The sequence below is a fragment of the Lampetra fluviatilis genome, chromosome 80, assembly GCF_964198595.1.
Source record: "Lampetra fluviatilis chromosome 80, kcLamFluv1.1, whole genome shotgun sequence".
Taxonomy (NCBI): domain Eukaryota; kingdom Metazoa; phylum Chordata; class Hyperoartia; order Petromyzontiformes; family Petromyzontidae; genus Lampetra; species Lampetra fluviatilis.
Window position 1 is genome coordinate 658,975 of NC_136354.1, and position 19,672 is coordinate 678,646.

The following is a 19,672-nucleotide window of genomic DNA, read 5'->3' on the forward strand; positions in this document are numbered from 1 at the left end:
AAATGGGAAGAATAATCCGAACCAGTGTGCCGTAGCAATGGCAAGCAAATGGAAGTATGAACGTGAGAAAGACTTCATGCAAATAAACTAAGCCCATGACTTCAATATGTACACTCGTGTGTGTATGCGCACTTGTATGCATGTGCACCCGTGTGTGTATGTATGAAGCAGTGTGTATGCACATTCGTGAATGTTTCGACAGCGCTGTGTATGTCCACTCGTGTGTGGGTGTGTGGACATGGGGTGTATATGTGTACTCGTGTGTGATTATGTATTGGAACAAACAAATTATTTTTATATTGTGTCGTACAAAGAATTTAGGGGCAACGTGGTAGGAATGCGCCAACACAACAGGGAACTACAGGGATGAGACTCCCCGCTCGTGGTGCTAAATGAATGAAAACAGCGCCACTGAGCAGACAGAGCCCCGCCTCTACAGCTCGTGAGTGTGACGTAGTGAGTGTGACCAGCGGACTGCCACGATGCTGCCAGGTAAGGGTAAACTTGTGTGATGGAGATGCTTCACCTGAAACTCGCCTCGACACGTGTTCGCTATGAACATTGTAGCAATAAGGTACAATCAGTCATCTTTAAAAACAGGTCTTTATTCATCTGCAAGAAAACTCACGTTAATACTCGTATAGAAATCTTTATTAACACGCATGCTCAAACAGGAAAGGAACTAGGCAAATTATTTCTCAATTTGGAATTAAACAGTTAAAACAGATTCTTAAAATCAAAAACGTAAACGTCGATTTCCCCTTTGACATTCTTTTCCACTGAAGCTATTCGTCCAGAAGTCCAAGCCATCAAACACAGGAACAACGAACGTGCATTCCACGCACACTCTAAAACCTATTATTTGAAGTGAATTAATTTATTACACAATGATGAAAATTAATGAACATGTTTAAAATATTGAGCAAAGTTGTGATCACTGACTTTCTCCAACTTTAGCTCAACAAGACCACTTAACCACGAGAGTAAAATCAGGAATTGAACCACCTCACAACCACTGCGCATCACACCACATCAACAAGTAATCCGATCGGACGACAAAGCACCACCTTAACGTGACGAAGTCTAGAATAAACCTCAACACTCAAGACACGGAATTCAACACAAACACTACGACAAAATGAATAACAGGAATGGGCAAATCTTAAAAGAAGACGGCACACCCAGATCAGTAGCTGTGAGAAGATGACAACACATGGCAACTTCTACCATAAACACCACACATTTAACAGAGCCGATGATCCAACTACGAGACGAAGCAATGTATCTATCGAAGTATAAAATTGTTGTCATCCTGAAATGAGTGAACACTTCTGGAACTTATCAGGAACACTTTTATCTGAACACAATGTAGAGCATTAACAACATCACTCTCGCTTGAAATCCTAGAAATCACTGACAAAAAATATATAAGAGACAGAAATATGACTCTCCAGCCACTCCAATACATAAATCCATCTCTCAGGTTGCAACTGCATGGGCTCGAAAGAGGAATTTCGTTTGGGACTCATGACAACATTTTTACTCTTTGCTTGATGATTCCTGTGAAGTGTTGCTGACTGTGAAAATGCTTCCAACACACAGAGCAATCGAATGGTTTTATTAAATTGATTACATTAGCTTGGAGTTGTGCTGGAAATCACTGATATAATCAATTTCACCTTATAAATTGATCTAACAGAGCCACACGTGCACATTCCAGGACTTTAACAGAAGTACTCAATACTTTGATTATCCAGCCATTCCAGCAGCCATTTCTCATTATCAACCCGCATGGGGTCGAAATAGGAATTGTCGTCAGGACTCATTACATCCGCTACATCAACGCATCTCTCAGGATCCACCTGCACAGGTTCGAAAGATTCATTTTTTTCAGGACTAATTGCAGCACTTTGTATTTCACCTTTTGATTTCACTTCCCTATCATTGCTGATCTTCTCATGCTTGTTTCGGGGTGATGACCGTGTGAAGATCTGACTTCCTTGCAAATGCCTTCCCGCACACAGCGCAATTGAATGGCTTCTCGCCCGTGTGTGTTTCTTGGTGACTGTTAAGAGTTGATTTCTGTGAAAATGACTTCCCACACTCAGAGCACTTGAATGGCTTCTCGCCCGTGTGTGTTTTCTGGTGACGGTTAAGAGTTGATTTCAGTGAAAATGACTTCCCACACACAGAGCACTTGAATGGCTTCTCGCCCGTGTGTTTTCTGGTGACTGTTAAGAGTTGATTTCCGTGAAAATAACTTCCCACACACAGAGCAATTGAACGGCTTCTCGCCCGTGTGTGTTTTCTGGTGATTGCGACGAGTTGATAAATCTGCAAATGCCTTCCCACACACAGAGCACTTGAACGGCTTCTCGCCCGTGTGTGTTTTATGGTGACCGTTAAGAGTTGATTTCCGTGAAAATGACTTCCCACACACAGAGCAATTGAATGGCTTCTCGCCCGTGTGTGTTTTCTGGTGACGGTTAAGAGTTGATTTCAGTGAAAATGACTTCCCACACACAGACCAATTGAACGGCTTCTCGCCCGTGTGTGTTTTCTGGTGATTGCGACGAGTTGATAAATCTGCAAATGCCTTCCCACACACAGAGCACTTGAACGGCTTCTCGCCCGTGTGTGTTTTATGGTGACTGTTAAGAGTTGATTTCCGTGAAAATGACTTCCCACACACAGAGCAATTGAACGGCTTCTCACTCGTGTGTGTTTTCTGGTGACGGTTAAGAATTGATTTCAGTGAAAATGACTTCACACACGCAGAGAAATTGAATGGCTTCTTAACCGTTGATTATGAAAGATATGGTAGCAATAACGTACGATCAGCCATCTTTAAAAACAAATCAGGTCTTTATTAATCTGCAAGAAAACTCACGTTGATACTCGTATCGAAATCTTTATTAATACGCATGCTCAAACAGTTAAAATATATTCTTAAAATCAAACACGTAAACGTCGATTTTCCCTTTGACGTCCTTTTCGCTTGAAGCCATTCGTCCAAATGATAAAATTGTTGTGAGAAGATGACAACACACCTTCTACAATAAACAGCACACATTTAACAGCCCCGATGATCCAACGACGAGACGAGGCTATGAATCTATCGAAGTATAAAATAGTTGTCATTCTGAAATCAGTGAACTCTTCTGGAACTTCAAAGGAAGACATTCATCTGAACACATTATAGAGCATTCACAACATCACTCTCCCTTGAAGTCCTAGAAATCACCGAAATATATATATATATATAAGAGACACGAATATGACTCTCCAGCCACTCCACTACATCAAGCCATCTCTCAGGATGCAACTGCATGGGGTCGAAAGAGGAATTTCGTTTAGGACTCATGACAACATTTTTACTCTTTGCTTGATGATGCCTTTGAAGTGTTGCTGACTGAAAATGCTTCCAACACACAGAACAATCAAACGGTTTTGTTGAAATAATTACACTAGCTTGGAGTAGTGCTGGAAATCACTGATATAATCAATTGCACCTAATAAATTGATCTAACAGAGACACAAACGTGCACATTCCAGGACTTTAACAGAAGTACTCATTACTTTGATTATCCAGCCACTCCAGCAGCCATTTCTCATTATCAACCTGCATGGGGTCAAAAAAGGAATTGGCGTCAGGGCTCAGTACATGCAGCCATCTCGCAGGATCCAACTGCATGGGGTCTAAAGAGGAATTGTCGTCAGGACTCATTACATCCACTACATCCACGCATCTCTCAGGATCCACCTGCACAGGTTCGAAAGATGCATTTTTTTCAGGACTCATTGCAGCACTTTGTATTTCACCTTTTGATTTCACTTCCCTATCATTGCGGATCTTCTCATGCTTGTTTCGGGGTGATGACCGTGTCCTTTCCAACGGAGAACACTTGAATGGCTTCTCGCCCGTGTGTGTTTTCTGGTGACTGTGAAGATTTGATTTCCATGCAAATGCCTTACCACACACAGAGCAATTGAACGGCTTCTCGCCCGTGTGTGTTTTCTGGTGACTGTGAAGATGTGATTTCTGTGCAAATGTCTTCTTACACACAGCACAATTGAATGGCTTCTCGCCCGTGTGTGTTTTCTGGTGACTGTGAAGATTTGATTTCCGTGAAAATGACTTCTCACAAACAGAGCAATTGAACGGCTTCTCGCCCGTGTGTGTTTTCTGGTGACTGTTTAGAGTTGATTTCTCTGCAAATGCCTTCCCACACGCAGAGAAATTGAATGGCTTCTTAACCGTGTGTGCGTGGCGCTGTGGAGAGTTTATCTGCTCCATGTGACTGATTCTTCAGAGCAGAGGAACAGTCGCGGGTGTTGTTGAGAGTTAAAGGTGGATGTCTGGCTCAAATCGCCAAAAAGCAAACTCTCACTACCGTCTAACCAAGACACAGTAACGTCTCGGAAGTCGGACTACACACGCGATTACCAGTTTATCCACTAACAAAGACACTTACTTGTGGATGCACGGCGTATCGATTTCCCTGTAACCCGTCTGAAGAGATTGCCACGAACTGTCCCGAAGCGACGTCGCCAACCAGTCGCCAAGCAATCGTGCTCGCCAGGCTGGATCTCGTGGAAGAAGGGTTATCTGCAGAGGGAGGAGTCGAGCGTCTATCCTCAGCAAAATCCCTCTCGAAATGACCTTGAGGTCTGATTTTAAGCCCCTTATAACTTCGCTCTCGCATCCAAATCCTTTGTTCTCGACTTGGCTTATCATGGACTTTGCATTCAATTGTTAATTTTTACATTAACAATCCGCATATCTAGCAACATAATACGTATGTACTTCTCACTGCATAATTGTACTCTTCCGTTTGAATAAGGATGTGCATCTCCATGCATAATTCCGTGCTTCGTGTTAATTTGCAAATATTCACCCCCCAATGTCCTCTAAACTGCTACAAGTTTAGAGGATTATAAAGCGACATACAGTCTGAAATATCAAAATTGGTGATTTCGAGCTTAATTTGGAATAAAATGTGCAAGTTTATACTGTACTGACTTTGTTTAATAAATATATTTAAGGACAATCGTGTTGAGCGGGGTGCTTCTAGAAACGAGTGTTTTATATTATAATTTCTGCCATGAACTTTAAACAATGATCTGAATGGTTTAGCGTGTAAGCGTGGTTTATTATAATGTCCACATTAATGTTTTTTTTGGGTTAGATCGCTTAAATATATAAATGTTTTGTTGAAACCCGCCACCACCCGACACAGCCAACTGTATGGGTATGTACAATGATGTGTTCGCACATTTGTTCGTGTAGTAGAACGCAATCCCTTTGTACGTACACTGCTGTGTATGTACACTCGTGTGTGTATGCGCACTTGTATGCATATGCACCCGTGTGTGTATGTATGAAGCAGTGTGTATGCACATTCGTGTAAGTTTCTACAGCGCTATGCCGACTCGTGTGTGGGTGTGTGTACATGGGGGTTTATATCTGTACTTGTATATGATTATGTATTGGAAAAAACTAATTATTCTTATATTGTGTGGTACAAAGAATTTAGGGGCAATGTGATAGGAATGAGACTCCCCGCTCGTGGTGCTAAATGAATGAAAACAGCGCCACTGAGCAGACAGAGCCCCGCCCCTACAGCTCGTGAGTGTGACGTAGTGAGTGTGACCAGCGGACTGCCACGATGCTGCCAGGTAAGGGTAAACTTGTGTGATAGAGATGCTTCACCTGAAACTCGCCTCCACACGTGTTCGCTATGAACATTGTAGCAATAAGGGACGATCAGTCATCTTTAACATGTCATGTCTTTATTAATCTGCAAGAAAATTCACGTTAATACTCGTATCGAAATCTTTATTAATACGCATGCTCAAACAGGAAAGGAACTAGGCAAATTATTTCCCAATAGGAATTCAACAGTTATAAGATATTCTTATAATCAAACACGTCAACGTCGATTTCCCCTTTGACGTCCTTGTCGACTGAAGCCATTCGTCCAAAGTATAAAATTGTTGTCATTCTGAAATCGCCGAGAAGCAAACTCTTACCAACGTCTAACCGAGACACAGTAACGTCTCGTAAGTCGGACTACACACGCGATTACCAGTATATCCACTAACAAAGACACTTACTTGTGGATGCACGGCGAATCGATGTCCCTGTAACCGTCTGAAAAGATTGCCACGAACTCTCCCGAAGCGAAGTCGCCAACCAGTCGCCAAGCAATCGTGCTCGCCAGGCTGGGTCTCGTGGAAGAAAGGTTATCTGCAGAGTGAGGAGTCGAGCGTCTATCCTCAGCAAAATCCCTCTCGAAATGACCTTGAGGTCTGATTTTAAGCCCCTTATAACTTCGCTCTCGCATTCAAATCCTTTGTTCTCGACTTCGCCTATAATGGACTTTGCATTCAATTGTAAATGTTTACATTTACAATCCGCATATCTAGCAACATAATACGTACGTACATATCACTGCATAATTGTACACTTCCGTTTGAATAAGGATGTGCATCTCCCTGCATAATTCCATGATTCGTGTTAATTTGCTAATATTCACCCCCCAATGTCCTCTAAACTGATGCAAGTTTCGAGGATGATAAGGCGACATAGAGTCTGAAGTATCAAAATTGGTGATCTCGAGCTTGAATTGGAATACGATGTGCAAGTTTATACTGTACTGACTTTGTTTTATAATTATATTTAAGGACAATCGTGTTGAGCGGGGTGACTCTAGAAAACGAGTGTTTTATATTATAATTTCTGCCATCAACTTTGAATGATCATCTGAATGGTTTAGCTTGTAAGCGTGGTTTATTATGATGTCCATATTAAAGGTTTTTTGAGTTAGATCGCTTAAATATATAAATGTGTCGTTGAAACCCGCCACCACCCGACAAAGCCAACTAGTTAGGGTTGTCACGTAAACAGAACATGCAAATTTGTCACTAGTACAGCACACCGGTGTGTTGGAGAGCCAAGCCACAACATTTACAATCTGAGTACGACGTTTCTCCTGTATTTAAAACTAGCTTCATCAGTCGACAGCCAGATTTGGGAAGTCTCACTGTTTTTGTTCCTTATATAGAAGCATAGATGTGTTGACCACGCAGCTCCGCTCTATTGAAGTACGCTGCCCTTCGTCGGCATGCATTTATTTAATGTTTTATTTTAAAGACACATTTATATACTTCAGCGATCTAACCTAACAACCTCTATTATGGATGCTATTGGTCCCGAAATCCTACGTGTTAAACTCGTGTGTATGTGTTTAATATTTTGGATGTTTTTTTTAATGATAATTGCATTAAAAATGGAGATGTTACCAGCGCCTCGCACCCGTCCAGAGACCTCGTGGGCCTCTGTGGTGGCTACGAGCCTTCCCTCCAGGACATTGCTCACATCCAGCGTTACCGTCCGGCACCGCCGATGAGGTAGCGGATTCTTTTTTCCGAACTTTACTCGTGGCTGGGTAATGCCAAACAACAGGGGGCTCATCTTCTGAGAAAAAAAACGAATAAAGGGGGCGTGGGAGCGTGGCGTAAGGTGTGGAAAGCTCTAAGCCCCAGGCTACCGTGGGCTCACCTCCCAATCAACGGGAGGCGAGCGGTGGTGGTTGCTCATGCATCCAAAAAAGATGAATATCAGTTGAGGGATGAAAGCAAGGCCGTGAATTATGCAGGATTAGCAGCATCAAAGAGAGGGGATATGGGAGATGCAGGTATGTGATTAGTACTACTTATGCCCGTGCATTATGCAGGATTAGCAGCATCAAAGGGAGGGGATATGGGAAATGCAGGTATGTGATTAGTACTACTTATGTCCGTGCATTATGCAGGATTAGCAGCATCAAAATGAGGGGATAGGGGAAGCATTCAATACATCGAAATTGTTAATAATTCCAAGCGTTTGCAGTGGAAACAGAAAATTAATTAGAATCGCATGCTTTTCTGTCATTAGCGTAACGTACTTCAATGTTGTGGGGCATCTAAGATTCATATCGTCAGCTTAACCTGTGAAAATAATCACAAAACCCCACTTTCCAAGTATACTACTGTTTGTATGTACATGGATCTGTACTTCTGTGTCCACTCCTATGTTAATTTACACTCGTTGATGTGGATATGTACATGCGTGAATGTGTGTGTATAGGTATGTACAATCATTTGTTCGCACATTTGTTCGTGTAGTAGAACTCAATCCCTTTGTACGTAAACTGCTGTGTATGTACACTCGTGTGTGTATGCGCACTTGTATGCATGTGTGTATGTATGAAGTAGTGTGTATGCACATTCGTGTATGTTTCAACAGTGCTGTGTATGTCCACTCGTGTGTGGGTGTGTGTACATGGGAGTGTATGTGTACTCGTGTGTGATTATGTATTGGAACAAACAAATTATTTTTATATTGTGTCATACAAAGAAATGAGGGGCAACGTATTAGGAATGCGCCACCACAACAGGGAACTACAGGGATGAGACTCCCCGCTCGTGGTGCTAAATGAATGAAAACAGCGCCACTGAGCAGACAGAGCCCCGCCCCTACAGCTCGTGAGTGTGACGTAGTGAGTGTGACCAGCGGACTGCCACGATGCTGCCAGGTAAGGGTAAACTTGTGTGATTAAGATGCTTCACTTGAAACTCGCCTCCACACGTGTTCGCTATGAACATTGTAGCAATAAGGGACGATCAGTCATCTTTCACCTATCAGGTCTTATTGTTCTGCAAGAATATTAAAGAAACAAATGCACACTCGTGTGTGAATGCACACCGCTGTATATATAGTCGTGTTTGGATGCACACTCGTGTGTGTATGTCTACTCGTCCGTGTTTTTTAAAGGAAAACTATGGTAGCAATAACGTACGATCAGTCATGAAAACTCACGTTAATACTCGTATCGAAATCTTTATTAATACGCATGCTCAAACAGGAAAGGAACTAGGCAAATTATTTCCCAATAGGAATTCAACAGTTAAAGGATATTGTTAAAATCAAACACGTAAACGTCGATTTCCCCTTTGACGTCCTTTTCGACTGAAGCCATTCGTTCAAAGTATAAAATTGTTGTCATTCTGAAATCAGTGAACACTTCCGGAACTTAAAAGGAAGACATTCATCCGAACTGATGATGCCTGTGAAGTGTTGCTGACCGTGAAAATGCTTCCAACACACAGAGCAATCAAACGGTTTTGTTAAAATAATAACACTAGCTTGGAGTAGTGCTGGAAATCACTGATATAATCAATTGCACCTAATAAATTGATCTAACAGAGACACAAACGTGCACATTCCAGGACTTTACCAGAAGTATTCAATACTTTGATTATCCAGCAACTCCAGCAGCCATTTCTCATTATCAACCCGCATGGGGTCTAAAGAGGAATTGTCGTCAGGACTCATTACATCCACGCATCTCTCAGGTTCCACCATGCATAGGTTCGAAAGATGCATTTTTTCAGGACTCAATGCAGCATTTTGTTTTTCACCTTTTGATTTCACTTCCCTATCATTGCGGATCTTCTCATGCTTGTTTCGGGGTGATGACCGTGTGAAGATCTGACTTCCTTGCAAATGCCTTCCCGCACACAGCGCAATTGAACGGCTTCACGCCCGTGTGTGTGTTCTGATGAGTGTGAAGATTTTGTTTCAGTGAAAATGCCTTCCCACAAAGAGAGCAATTGAATGGCTTCTCACCCGAGTGTGTTTTCTGGTGCCTGTGAAGATATCCTTTACGTGCAAATGCCTTCACACAAACAGAGCAATTGAATGGCTTCTCACCCGTGTGTGTGTGGCGCTGTGTAAAGGTTATCTGCTCCATGTGACTGATTCTTCAGTGACAGTTGCGGGTGTTTTTTAGAGTAAAATGCACCCTTTAAGCTGCGTGGATGTCTGGCTCAAATCGCCAAGAAGCAAACTCTTACCAACGTCTAACCGAGACACAGTAACGTCTCGTAAGTCGGACTACACACGCGATTACCAGTTTATCCACTAACAAAGACACTTACTTGTTGATGCACCGCGTATCGATGTCCCTGTAACCCGTCTGAAGAGATCGCCACGAACTCTCCCGAAGCGAAGTCGCCAACCAGTCGCCAAGCAATCGTTCTCGCCAGGCTGGGTCTCGTGGAAGAAGGGTGATCTGCAGAGCTAGGAGTCGAGCGTCTATCCTCAGCAAAATCCCTCTCGAAATGACCTTGAGGTCTGATTTTAAGCCCCTTATAACTTCGCTCTAGCATCCAAATCCTTTGTTCTCGACTTGGCCTATCATGGACTTTGCATTCAATTGTTAATTTTTACATTAACAATTCGCATATCTAGCAACATAATACGTATGTACATCTCACTGCATAATTGTACACTTCCGTTTGAATAAGGAAGTGCATCTCCATGCATAATTCCGTGCTTCGTGTTAATTTGAAAATATTCACTCCCCAATGTCTTCTAAACTGCTGCAAGTTTAGAGGATTATAAAGCGACATACGGTCTGAAATATAAAAATTGGTGATCTCAAGCTTGATTTGGAATAAAATGTGCAAGTTTATACTGTACTGACTTTGTTTTATAAATATATTTAATGACAATCGTGTTGAGCGGGGTGCTTCTAGAAAACGAGTGTTTTATATTAAAAACTCTGCCATGAACTTTGAATAATCATCTGAATGGTTTAGCTTGTAAGTGGTTTATTATAATGTCCATATTAAAGGTTTTTTGGGTTAGATCGCTTAAATATACAAATGTGTCGTTGAAACCCGCCACCACCTGACAAAGCTAAATAGTAAGGGTTGTCACGTAAACAGAACATGCATATTTGTCACTAGTACAGCACACCGGTGTGTTGGAGAGCCAAGCCACAACATTTACAATCTGAGTACGACGTTTCTCCTGTAATTAAAACTAGCTTCATCAGTCGACAGTCAGATTTGGGAAGTCTCACTGTTTCGTTCCTTATATAGAAGCATTGATATGTTGACCACGCAGCTGCGCTCTATTGAAGTCCGCTGCCCTTTGTCGGCATGCACTCCGATTTATAAATGCAGCAGTGTTTGGATGCACACTCGCGTGTGCATGTCTACTCGTCTGTGTTTTTTAAAAAACCAATAATGTCTTTATTGATTTGCAAGAATATTGACATTAAAACTCGCATTACATTTTTTCATCAATTCGCTTGGTCAAACGGTTTAGAAACTTGGAAAATCATTTCACTTTCAGGAATTCAACAGTTATAAAATCTTCTCAAATCAAACACGTAAACATCGATAAATCATTCCCAATTGACGTCCTTATCGATTGAAGCCATTCGTCCTGAAGTAATAAACACAATAGACAGGAAGAACAAGTCCAAAGGGTTCACATAATGCACACGCTTAATGTACATTGCTACAGTAACCCCCCCCCCCACATTGTGCAAGAGCGCAGCTGCGTGGTCAACACATTTTCGCTTCAATATAAGGAACGAAACAGTAAGACTTCACAAATCTGGCTGTCGCCTGATCAAGCTAGTTGTAATTACTGCCGAATCGTCGTACTCAGATTGTAAAGGTTGTGGCTTGGCTCTCCAACACACCGGTGTGCTGTACTAGTGACGAATTGGCATGTTTTGTTTAGGTGACAACCCTTACTAGTTGGATGTGTCGGGTGGTGGCGGGTTTGAACGACACATTTATATATTTATGCAATCTAACCCAAACACCTCTATTATGGATGTATTTCAGAGGTAAGTCCGATAAATTGATAGCAGTTTACAGACCATTATAAATATGCAAACAAACAACATGCACATAATTATGCCCATCTGTATTCAAACAGAAGCCAGCAATAATGCAGTGAAATGCACATTAATATTTAGGTTTAAGCACAATGTCTACATGAGCTTAGGTGTGTTGCTAGATATGGAGAGCATTACTTTCAAGAATAACAATTGAATGCAAGGAAGTTTATGAAGAAAATGCAAATGATTCTAGAGAGATTTCATTAATGGGATGAATAATCCAAACCAGTGTGCCGTAGCAAAGACAAACAAATGAAAGTATGATCTTTAAACATACTTCATGCAAATAAACTAAAATAATAACTTCTCAACACGCATTAAACATGAGGCCAAGCGTTTGGAGTGGAATTAGAATCGCATGCGTTTGTGTCATTCGCATAACGTTCAGTGTTGTGGGGCATCTAAGATTCATATCGTCAGTTTAACTTGTGAAAATAATAACAAAACCCAGCTATCCGAGTCTGCTACTGTGTGTATGTCCATGGATATGTACTGCTGTGTATGTCCACTCGTGTGTTTATTTACACTCGTTGATGTGGATATGTACATGCGTGCATGTGTGTGTATAGGTATGTATAATCATGTGTTCACACCCCGCATATAACCGCTCCGGCGTGGCCGGCTCCACAAACAGACACCGATGCCTTGCTGTGTATGGTTTGGCCGTTTAGGTATGTTGCTAGATATGAGGAGCGTTACTTCCGAGAAAAACAATTGAATGCAAGGAAGTTAATGAAGATAATGCAAATGATTCTAGAGATATATCATAAATGGGAAGAATAATCCTAACCAGTGTGCCGTATCAGAAGTAAACAAATGGAAGCAAATAAACAAAACTGATTACTTTACTACACTCAATCTAGATTTGAAGTTTTCATGACTGGAGGGATCCATACTCTTTGGTTCTTTAGGTAAAGTCACGTAGGTAGAAACATAAAAAATTTAACAAAAACATATATATCACGAGGTTTCGTTGTGATATATTATTAAAATTATCCAGCTGGATTATATTTTCCGCGATTCATTATTTTTTGTTTTATTTGATAATTTTTCTATCTACGTGACTTTGCCGAAAGAACCAAGGGTATGGATTCCTGCAGTCACGACAGCTTCAAATCAAGATCACAATTACTGTCATCAACTTTTAATACTCATCTAAATGGTATAGCTTGTAAGGCTGTGTGCATTTGCATTGCTGTGTATGTTCACTTGTCTTTGGCTCGTGTGTGTGTGGACATGTGTGTGATATAAGCATTGTACAGTTAACAAACTATTAGATAACTTTACGTATACGATAAACCATAACAGTAGAAACACTACAACAAGAGAAGCATTCGTGTGTGTACGTCTACTGCTTTGTCTGTATGTACACCCCTGTATATTACAACTAGTGTGTGAATGCACGCTGCTGTATATATATGTATACAGTCGTGTTTGGAAGCACACTCGTGTGTGCATGTCTACTCGTCCATGTTCTTTTTAAGGAAGGATATAACGAACGATCAGTTATCTTTAAAAACAAATCAGGTCTTTATTAATCTGCAAGAATATTGATGTTAACACTCGTATCAAAATATTAATCAATCTTTTTTTGGTCAAACAGTTAAGGAACGAGACAATTATTTTACTTTCAGGAATTCAATAGTTAAAAAATCTTCTCAAAATCAAACACGTAAACGTCTATTTGTCATTCCCCATTGACGTCCTTATCGATAGAAGCTATCCATCCAGAAGTGAAAGCCATCAAACACAGGAACAACGAACATGAAATCCACGTATACATCCTGGAACCGATCATCTGCAGTAATTATTAAACAATGAGGAAAATGAAATATATATTTTTTAATATTGAGCAAAGATATGATCACAGTCTTTCTCAAACTTTGGCTCCACAAGACCACTTAACTACGAGAGTAAAATCAGGAATTGAACCACCTCACAACCACTGCACATCACACCACATCAACAAGTAATCCGATAGGTAACTGCTCCACATTCAATGCAATTACCGTGAAAACACGTGGAAAATTAAAACACATACGTACACAAAGCACTGTACATACACAGCAGTGTAAAAACACACGAGACTTTCTGCTATAGACTAATAATGGTTATAATGATAAACAACACTTACAAACTACACCATCCAGATGGGTATCCATAGCAATTCTAACCATTTAAATTGATCAAATATAACAATTCACTTTCGTTGTCTAGACACACAGTGGTCCTTAAATATTTTCATTAAACCACGTCAACACATGCACCTCTTAACTTAAGTATACCACGATCAACATTGTGATATTTTAGATGGTATTTCACAGTTATGGCCGATATATTAATATTAGTTTACAGAATGCACAACGTCCAAGCCGCCGACCTGTACCACGTTGTGCATTCTTTTGAGCCCCGCCCCCCTCCCTCCCGATACGTTCCATTCATTGGCTACCACATTCTGATGAGCTCCGCCCCCCCTCTCCTCCCCCCTCAACTTGCTCTTAAGGGATTACATCTTGAATCATTGCCTCACTTGATGCAGCAAATCTGGCTGTGACGGTCCCACCTGATGACGGAGACTTGTGTTGCCTCCGAAACGTCGTGATTTTTATTTTTATTTTACTTTCATTAATTTTAATGTTTTACCTACGTGACTTTACCGAAAAAACCTAAGAATATTCCCTCCAGGACATTGCTCACATCCACCGCAGCGTTAACGTCCGGCACCGCCGATGAGGTAGCAGATTGTTTTTACAGAACTTTACTTGTGGCTGGGGAATTCCAAACAACAGGGGGCTCTTCTTCTGAGAAAAAAAACGAATCAAGGGGGCGTGGGAGCGTGGCGTAAGGTGTGGAAAGCTCTAAGCCCCAGGCTACCGTGGGCACACCTCCCAATCAACGGGAGACGAGGAGTGGTCGTTGCTCATGCATCCACCGAAGATGAATATCAGTCGAGGGATGAAAGCAAGGCAAATGAGTTAGATTCATTCTATGACCTCCTACATAATAATCCCATGATACTCGTATGTATGGATGTCATATGTATATATATATGCGAACCTAGGGACGGAAATGCGAACTGGGGGTGAGGGTTAAATTTCGATTTAAAGCTTTCGTGACTGCAGGGATTCATCTTCTTGGTTCTTTCGGTAAAGTAACGTAGAAGGGAAGTAAAAAAATAATAAAAATAAAACATAATAAAATAAAATAATTCTCACGACGTTTCGGCTACAACGCAAGCAGCCGTCTTCAGGTGAAGAATGAGACAATGCCAAGCTAGGGGCTTATATATAAGCTGAGTTGGAGGTGGAAGAAGAAGAGAGCCTTAACAAAGGTATGTGCATATGAAGAGGAATTTAGCATATTCATGGGAAATGCGTAGGAGGTGGGCAGGGGGGTTTCAAAGTCATATTATGCCCATGCATTATGCAGGATCAGCAGCACCAAGGGGGGTGCAGGAAGTAGCATTAACAAAGGAAAGGAATGTTAATGATATGTAGCTGCAGTTACTAAACAACCACGTAGAAAACTAAAGTATAAACTACATAAAAAACTGTTTCCGGTCCCGCGCACAACCAGCACTGCACCACGTGATGCGCCAGCCGGGATCGTGGGGGGCGGAGCCTCGCGCTAGTGACGTCACCTCTGTTACGTCACAGCCACGCCTCCACCCACAGTCGAGAGGAATGCACACGAGGGAGCAGCAGAAGAAGCCTTTTGAGAGCGAATCCTCAACGAGGTGAGCGACCCTGTTGACGATGAATGTGGTTTCTTTTTATTTTACATTTCGACTACAAACTAAAGCTTCATTATTTTTATATGTTCACAATTCAATTTTCAGCAATCTTGCTGTGGATTTCACACCTAACGATGATTGCTTGTGTTGCAGTCGAAACGTCGTGACAATTGTATTGTTTTATATTAATATTATTTTATTGTTTCCCTTCTATGTGACTTCACCGAAAGAACCAAGAATATGAATCCCTGCAGTCACGAATGCTTTAAATAAAAATTCAATGTAGAACTGTTAGGATACTTGGCATTCCCTGAAATGTTGCTGTTACTGTCGTTGTTTAGACCCCAAGCGAGTCAGCATTTAAAACGAGTATAACTAATCCGTTTAAATCTCATAGAATATTAATAACATGTCTACAATTATTGTGTTCTGATTGCTGGTACAATTGTGCCCTACATTATATGTACTGAATGTTATTCAACAATTGGGGAGGAATCTGCCTTTAAGTTCAGACCCTAGACGCTGCCATAGTTGCCTCCAATCTGTGATGTCACAGCCACATGGGTGGTACCTCTGACATCAAGTGACCTACGACGTCATGCTCGTATTATAACAAATCATTTAAGTATGGTCATATGACCCTAATGACCTACAATGCATATGGGTCATTTATCAAGCAGTCGATTAATCCAAATGGGCTGTACATGAACATGCATGTCTGGATTAGAGGTGAAATATCATTGTTAAGTCAGCTATTTAGCTGTGCCTTTTTACACCTGATGAAGGAAGCTTGTGTTGCCTCCGAAACGTCGTGATATTTTATTTCTATTATTATTTCGATAAATGTTTGTTATTTATTTTTATTATTTATCTATTTTTACCTACGTGACTTTACAAAAAAAAAACCCAAGAGTATAGTCACGATAGTGATTAGATTGGTACAATGAGTGTTCAAATATGTATTAATTAAGAGGATGAGTGATTCAAAAGGTTGCTAAATCTGAGCGTTGTTCCAACCTCCACAGGCCATCCAACTTCAAACAAAATCTACTCCTTCCCAACATCATGGACGGACAAATCACGTGGGCTGAGATCTTGAATGACTATGAGGGTAAGTCCCAGATACCTGCATCACATAAATTATATGCGGAGGAGGAGGCTCCTTGATAAATGATTTTTCGTAGACATGACTTGGTGGTAATGGGAAGACGTAATGCTCGAGTGTGGCAAAGAGGATGGGTTTAGATTTGAGTTTCTGCCATCTTTGTTCAAACTGGGGTCTCAAGCTTATGTAATTTACGGTCTCAAAATGCCGACAAAAACATGACTTGTAAAGTTTTACTGCCATGTGATGAATATTTCTCAGTAGCAGGTCCTGTTGGTGGTAAGAGGTAATTACTGGAATCTCAAAATTAGTTCTGTGAAACTCTATGTCCTTCGTTCTCTAATTCATTACTCGTCCTTGGAATGAATTTTCTGTTCTTCATAGCCCGGGAGTCGGCGTGCCAGTCGACCACGTGGGGGGACGTTATGGATAAGGTGGACCCTTTCCCAGGCCAAAGTTACAAGAATCGCTCCCCAAAGGTGTGTATGGGTTCTAGATTTGAAGCTTTCGTGACTGCAAGGATTCATACTCTTAGTTATTTCGGTAAAGTCACGTAGGTATAAAATTAAATAAAAATTAATGAAAATAAAATAATAAAAATCACGACGTTTCGGAGGCAACACAAGTCTCCATCCCAGGTGGGACCGTCACAGCTGAATTTGCTGTATCAAGTGAGGCAGGGATTCCAAGATGCAAGTTCTTAAATACAAGTTAAGGAGGGGGGAGGAGCTTATCAGAATGTGGTAGCCAATGAATGGAACGTATTGGGAGGGAGGGCGGGGCTAAAAGAGAGCACGATGTGTATGGGGTCTGTAGGGTTAAAACACACGACATTGTCTCGAAAACTAGCACACCATGTCACCACACCATCACACCAAAATATCACGACACCAACTCTCACCATCACATTTCTCATCACACTACACGACCACCAATTCAATACACCATATTACAGCCTCATCATGCCTCTATACCTTCACAATACACCATCTCTCGAGAACATTCCACTACTTCTCCTCTCCATATCACAACATCATGTCCCGACACCATCACCGCATCTCTTCACCGTCCCACTCATGCAGGCACTTGAAGTGGCCATTTATTACCAATGAAGACAGAATGATATCAGGCAGTCACATGAATTATGTCTGTGTGGACTAAGCAAGTTTGAATGACTGAATGTGGATGGCTGCATCTGTACCTACATGTGTGAGTATGTTTTTTTGTTTGGGTTCATGTGCACGTCCACGTTTGCATGCCTGTGGGTATGAATGTTTGCTTGCATGTGCATGTCTGAATGTTCCTTTGCTTATCTTTGCTTGATCAGAGGATAATTGGGGAGTTGAAGGACGTCAGCGGGGTGAAGCATCTCCAGGAAAAGAACCTTGGCAAAGAAAGATGCACCATGGAAGAGGAGCGCCTCTTTGAGGTGCAGCGCATTGCCAGGGCGAAGTGCCGCACAGAGGAGAAATGCTTCCGAGACTATCTCCTCAAGAAGCGCCTCATTCAAGTGAAGTACTTAATTGATGACAAGCATCATCTCGAGATGAAGTGTCCTGAGGAGAACAATCTGGAGGAGGAGGAGGAGAAGTGTCTCGCTAACGTGAAACGCGTCGAGGAGGAGAAGCGCCTTGAGCAGGAGCAGCGCCTCGCCGCCACCACCGCCACCACCGCCACCACCGCCACCACCGCCACCACCGCCACCACCGACGCCGTTGTCGCCACTGCCACAAAACCCGCCGCCACCACTGCCATTGCCACCGCCACCACCGTCACGACCGCCAACACCGCCGCCACTGCCACCACCGTCGCCGTCACCACCACCACCGCCGCCACCGCCATCACCTCCACCACGGCCACCACCCCCACCACCGCCACCACCACTGCCACCACCGCCACCACCTCCATCACCGCCACCACGGCCACCACCGCCACCACTGCCGCCGCCATCACCACCATCGTCACGACCGCCGCCACCACCACTGCCACCGCCACCACCACCACCACCGCCGCCACCGCATCCACCGCCATCACCGCCACCACCACTGCCACCGCTGCCGCCGCCACTGCATTCACCGCCATCACCGCCACCACGGCTACCGCCACCGCATCCACCTCTGCCACTCCTGTGCAGGGCCCGATTGCTCCAAGCTTTGGAGAAGAGTGCTTCAAAGCAGAGAAGATGGAGAAGAAGACAGAGGTGGAACAGGAAGAGGAGAAGGTGGTGGAGGAGGTTGAGGAGGAACAGGAGGAGAGAATGGAGAAGACAGAGAATGGAGAAAAGATGGTGGTGGAGGATGAAGAGGAGGAGATGGAGGACGAGACAAAGGAGGAGGTGGAGGAGGTGCAGGTGGTGGAGGTGGTGATGCAGGGAAAGAAGAGGAAGCGAGGGGGCCTTGCTCGCGTGGCGAGAGCGATCATCTTACTCCTCCGCCGCGTGCTGCTTTGTGGTGGCATGTCTGGTACAGACAATTGACGAAACCTACCACGTGGCAAGCCCCAGAGCCACTCCTGTAAAGAATAAGATTCAATACCATTGTTGTTGCTGGTACTATATAAACTTTGTGAAATAAACCCATGATGACACAACATAACGTTGAATTGCTTGCAAGTGCTGTCTGTGTTGGGTAAATGTGCCTTGGCTCGGATGTAAGGTGTCCCAGCTGTGTGTGTGGCAATACAAGTGTAATGAGCGACTTCCACGACACGTCACATAGAGGGTACTTCTTTATTTCTCACAGTGGGCACAATACAGGCCAACACTGGTTCTTCCTCTCACTGACTAGAACTCTCGGCAATAACACCTCTAGTGGCTGCACGCAGAGCCGATCACTCGGCGTGGTCCCCTCGCCCTCACTCGTCTCGCCGCTGGCTGGCGGCATGATGATGACGGCGATGTAACCAATCAGGAGATCTTCCACGTGGCCGGACAACGGAGAGAGATTTCGATGAACAGCGACACAGCCAGGACCCAGGACCCCACACGAGCCCCGAGCACCGGGTCCGCTCCCCATTATATTCGCCCAGGTGTGGCTAAACCCCGCCTCCCCCCACCACTTCTCGTGGAACATTCGAGCAGGTTCCCAG

At 42.9% G+C, this 19,672-nt stretch overlaps 1 pseudogene; it reads right to left on the reverse strand.

The window, feature by feature from the left end:
* The window catches only part of LOC144953664 (uncharacterized), a 564,993-nt pseudogene that overhangs the window by 132,022 nt on the left and 413,299 nt on the right, over positions 1 to 19,672 (reverse strand).